The sequence below is a fragment of the Pinus tabuliformis genome, chromosome 7 (genome assembly GCF_031772625.1).
Source record: "Pinus tabuliformis cultivar Carrire ecotype Pingquan chromosome 7, CPIR1, whole genome shotgun sequence".
Taxonomy (NCBI): Eukaryota; Viridiplantae; Streptophyta; class Pinopsida; order Pinales; family Pinaceae; genus Pinus; species Pinus tabuliformis.
Window position 1 is genome coordinate 1,538,772,414 of NC_142293.1, and position 6,000 is coordinate 1,538,778,413.

Here is a 6,000-nt window from a genome sequence, read left to right on the forward strand (position 1 = left end):
GTTTTTAATGTATTCAGTCCAAAGTCATGCAATTTAGCTCTTTTAAAATTATATGTAAACCTCTTTACTAAATCTTCAAGACTTTCATCTTCTTTTGAGTCATTTTAAAAAATTATTCTCTAAGGTCATGATGCATGCAAAAAATCATTATATTTCTATAAGAATAATCTTTTAATGTCATCCCATGTCCTTATAGAATTACTTCCTAAACCAATAAACCATTTGAGAGCCCCATCTTTCAATGTGGTTGGAAACAATTTCAATTTTTGAGTATCAAACAAATAATCATAATATCTACATAATACCTCAAATTCAAAGAGAATTGTTTTAAGATCCTTAGTACTCATACCATGAAAGTTAGGAAGAATGGATGGAGAAATATTCTTCATAGTAGCAGTAGTATCAATATCTTGAATAGGAAATCCAAAAGGATCCTCCTCTTCATGATAATCTCCATCATTTCCTCTTCCTCCTCTTCCATCTCGACCACCACTACCACCTCCCTAACGGCTTCTATCTCTTCCTCTTCCTCCACCAATTAGTTGTCTTTATTCTCCATTATGAACATATCCTCCTTCTCCTTTGGTTCCTCTATCAATGGTTCTTCAGGAAAATTTTCTTCTCCTTCCTCACTAGGTACTTCTAACTCTTATCCAACGAGTTTTTCATATGTTGAAGAAAGGAATACAACTCCTTCCATTGTAGATGTATGTTCTTCTACCACTACTTATGTAGATGAAGTTGGTGATTCTCTAGGTAGAATTTCTTATCTGTGTACCTCAAGGAGTATTTTTCAACCTGTAAAATATGGAATGTATGAGATGGAGGGTGATGTGACTCTTACAACACCACGTGGTTTAGTGGGGGTGGTTGGTGATGATGGAATTAAACTACATCCTCTAACGAATCTACCCATAGAATCTCTTTCTCTATACATGCATCCTAAATGATATGAATTTCGATAATGCATATAGTAATGAATGAAACTAATATGAGATGGAATTTCAATAGCTTTGGTTAGGAAGAACCTTGTAATCATGATGCGCATGTTCTTACCTCTCGTCTTATTGCTCCTCCTAAACAAAGTTGTATAAATAAAAAGACATCAAAAGCTTATTACCAGTAGGTTTTAACCCCGTACAGAAATTACCTGCATACGAATTCTAAATCACAGAAAAATAAACAATGCGAGAGCATAACACATAAAACACATATACACAGAGATTTTCCCCTGGATCCCAAAACCGGGACTACCAGCTTGATTTTTCATTATATTCCTTTCAATGTTACAATACATATTTATACATGCCGAAGCATCCAATACCATGGACCGAAAACCATCGCGTCCAAAACCAAGGACCGAAAACCATAGGTGGGTTCGCCCAACCTAATATAGGGTCCAATTTTTTTTTTTTTTCCCGGGGTGCTACCCCGGACCTCGTAGAGGGGGGCTACCCGTCCCCCTCAAACCCCCCGGACAGGGGGGCTGCCGCCCCCCCTGTGACCCCCCTGCTGCGCAATCGGCGCAACAAAGGGGGGCTCCGCCCCCCCTCTAACCCCCGGTTCACTACATGGGTTAGTCGTGGAAAGAATATAACACAACCCAACATTACCTATGTATGCTTCCCCGATAGTAGTGCAAAAAATGTCGGGTAATTCAATTTCCACTTAAATTACTTAAATTAAATTATCAATACAAGGTTCATATTCTTGTGAAGCACACTTGCATTATATATAATAGGGAATTAACGTTTGATTTAAAACAAATCTAATCTATTAGAAATGAAACTGAAATGCTCTAAATCAAGTCCTATCTCTAAAATCAGTACACACAACACTCTCTCAAGCAAGATGAAATAAAATCTAATGTATGGAAATTGTTAAGAAATCGATAAGGCTACAATTGAAGTGATTTCACTTAGACTTGATAACTGCTTGTGACATTCTTTTACTTTTACTGATTATTAGATTCTTCTTCTCTTATTATTATGTTGTTTTTATCATCAAACAACTACCAAAACATGAAGATCGATAGTACACGAGGACACAAGATGTAGGCTACTAGCCAGGGCCAAAACCTCTCCTAGAGAGGAAAACCCACAAAATTATCTTCTCTCCTTATAGATTCTTCCAATGATGAATTCCAAGGCCTCTAGACCAAGACCAAGAGCCTTCCAAGACCAATTCAAACCTTCTAGAGGATGTGATTCTTCCTTGTAGTTCAAACCAAGTCAAATCTCTTCCAATTGCAGAACTTCGACCCCCAACTTGAAATTTTCAGCCCTCACTACAAGTCTGAAATTTTTGGCCCTTGTAATAGCTGCAACTTTCACATGTTTGGGAGAATTTAGGGCTTATAATGTTTCCTCCTTCCTTCACTTGGGTTGCTTCTTATTCTAGGACTTGAGGATACCAAATTAGCTTATCTTCTTCTAATTTCGACCCTTCTCTTGTAACTTGAAAACTTTAGCCTTGATGTTGTAGAAACCCTAGTTTTCCTTCTCATGTGAGACAAAGAGAGAGTGCAAAAACCCAAAAATTTGTCTTCCTTATTTCTTCTAGTCCTTCACTTTCTTTCTTCTTCTTGTCCTTTGCTTGATTGATGAGTGAATGAGTGAGTGTGAAAATGAGGTCAACCAGTCTCTTATTTATAACCCTTTCAGGGGTATGAACTACCCTAATTAGACCGACTTCTCCTCTACCATGCTGACTTGGTCTTCAAGGGGTATTTTGAAAATTTTGACTCAAAAGTAATTATTTTCACATGATACAAGATGCCCAATGGAGTATTTTACTGATGACAATGACTCTTTGACATCTTGACCTTATGACAAAACCTAGAAGCACTCAATGGGTGCTTTGACCTAAAATAAATTAATCTTGAGCATGAAACACATGCTAAATAATAATAATAATAATAATAATTTTATTTTCATTTTACAATATACAAGAATCAAGAGTACATATGAAGGCAAAATCTAGTTACATATTTCAAAAGTAAAATACAAACTAGAAAATATAGAGACTCTTAATCTACTGAATTAAAATGACGATGCAATTCTAATTCTTGTTCTAGATATATTCTATTAAACATGAAAGAAAAACTATTCTATTGAACATAAATGTAAATTTATTCTATTGAATGTGGAAGCAAATATATTCTTTGAAAATCCAGTTAATCGAGAAAGAAATAAAATTACATTTTAGGAAAGCAATGAAACTCCTATTTATAGAAAAGCAGAGTAGTTATATTCTACTGAGAAAAACAATAAACATTTATTCTAATAAGAAAGTAATAAACTTTATTCTAAAAGGAAATTGAATTCTTATTCTAAGAGTGACTAAAAAGACTGAAACTTGGTAAATTAGTGTGTACATTAGTTAGAGTTCATTCACTTGTGAGTTAAACATCTAATGCAAGCTGATGAAATTATAAATGCAAGACTGAAAGCAAGGTCAATGTTCTTAGTGTTTTTTATGTTTTTACTCAAGAACTTTACTTGTAAAGGAGGACAAAAATAAATAAGAAAAAGGAAGAGCATATTAACTAAATAAAAGTAGAGCATAGACTAAACGAAACATAGTATAGGAAATGGAATGAATTCACAATGGAAAACTAGACTAAGATAAATCGTAATTATGTAGGGGGCTCTCCTTAGGTGCACGAGTAAATGTTAACTTCAATTCACATAATTATATCAACCACCAAAGATGATAAGAGTACCATAAATGATATTGAATTACTAAAGTGCATATAGATTTTGAAAAATAATAATAGTTCGAGAATTCAAATCAATTTCTAGACTATCTATTCGCTTCCAGATGAAGCATGTTTATAGAGTTTCAATATAACAACTTCAAGATTCTATTAGCTAATAACTATAAATTAAATTGATATCTCATTTATTCAAATTGAACAAGGTTCTTCATTTTCACGATTCTCTATCGTTGAAGTGAGTCATGAAAGGACACATTAACAACCTTAATCCATTATGCCTTCTTCATATCATTAAATCTCATTCATATTCTCTTTCGCTTCATATGAATATTGCTTGCTTGATATTTTGTTTCCTACAATTGTGCTAGTCATTACTTTGACCGAGAGTTTGACTTGAGTGTTGTGTTGAATATATGCACTTCCACTTACTGCTAATAAGTGGATCACTATTTCAACATTATTTGACATCTTTCTATATATTCTAGCTGATTTATAGCACATGAGATCCTATAGAACCTTCGAATCAGCTACAGAATATTAGTGGAGTTGCAAAATATGCAAGATTTGGTAGCTTATGCCTAATCAAATTAATTTCATAAAGAAAAAAATATAGATTTGAGATGATAATGGAATTTTAGCTTATCACTATATTTATATAGCTTTAATGACTTTGAACACAAGGTAGAGGTGTAGTGATATGAAAATAAGTGTCAAAATGAGTGAAAGGTAAGAGATAAACTGTAAAAAAGGAGGCAATTTTGGAGGCTCAATAGCCACTAATTTATAGCCTTCTTAGCATTTCGAGGTTGTTAAAGTGATTTTTTCATTAGAGAAATTTTTTTGATGTATTAGCATGATCATAGCTTGATCTTTGCTACATATTCCCTTAAGAATCCATTTCCTGCAATTGCAATTGAGTCCTATTATGTTCCAAAATATTATCTTCACTGTGTATTTTTTGGGGTAGAGGAGACTACCTTTGTGATGAATGTAATGCATCTCAAATTGAATCGGATTTCCCCTAATTCCTAGAGGAGTTTCCCATTGTTTCTTATACCTCTATTTTTTTCCTCTCTTGAGGTTTTTAGAAGATCTATAAATAAATGGGTGTAGACACCCAGGTGAGGATTAACAAAGTTTAAATTTGATGTTTTTGAATAGGTGAGGATTAACAAAGTTTAAATTTGATGTTCTTGAATAGGTAAGGATTACCAAAGTTTAAATTTGATTTTTTCGTATGGGTCTGAGATTTATATTTGAGGAGGTCCATGCATAGTATTTGGACCTAATGTTCTAGTAACAACTAAAGATAGTTTTCTTTCCATGATGATACCAAAGCCTAGAGGTATAGGGAATCCATATTCATATATTCTACTAAATCATGTTCTTGGTTGACTGTCGAGTGTATTATAGCTACATATCTAATGAAAAGTTCCAAGTATTTTTACTTGTTTGATATATCCTCATAGTAGTTGGGGTTAAGGATTGGTAGAGTAGATGATTGGGGTCCACTGAGTAGAGGACTAGTTTTTGGGAGGAATATTCAAGGGTGGAGTGTTTTTTTAGGGGGAATCAAATGTATCATGCGTTTTTGAAGTCCCTATTGGAAAAAGAAGGGATATAAGTGGATAGGTTGTGGTAATGAGTGAGAGGTTTGATGAATCCATCAGATTCTTTATCTAGCTAGGGTGTTGGAGGCAAGATTACAACACTGAGGCGACAGTCCCTTAAGAGGTGACCATATTTGTGGAACTTCCTACAACAGAAAGGAATGGGCTCATAGTCCAAGGTGTTTTCCAAACCATTTCATGGTAGGAGATGTCTAAAGGGGTTGGAAGTGGCTCATAAATGTTCATTTGGACACATATTCATGCATAATATGTATATCTTCCATATTTTGTGGCTTATTATATTTTGAGGAACTCTCCCAACACGTTACCTATTCCTTTTAGGGTTTATTCTTCCTATAATTCCTTTGGAAGAGAGAAGAGATTGATCTATATAAGGGATTCCAAGAAATACTCCTTTTCCAAGCCAAACCTCTCTATCCAAAAGTGAAGATAGAGCCTTTTAGAGTTGGAAAAGTATGGTTCATTTTCAAATATTGTCGTCGTATCTTCCAAATTTATGAATATGATCATGAGGAATCCTTTTTATTTGAGTTTCAGATCAATCTTCCCCTTTGGTTTCCATTTTTCTAGATCAACCAGATAAATTCTCTTTCTAAGGGCCAAAACCCCATGAACATTCTTATTAGGGAATGATCCTGCATGTAATGAATA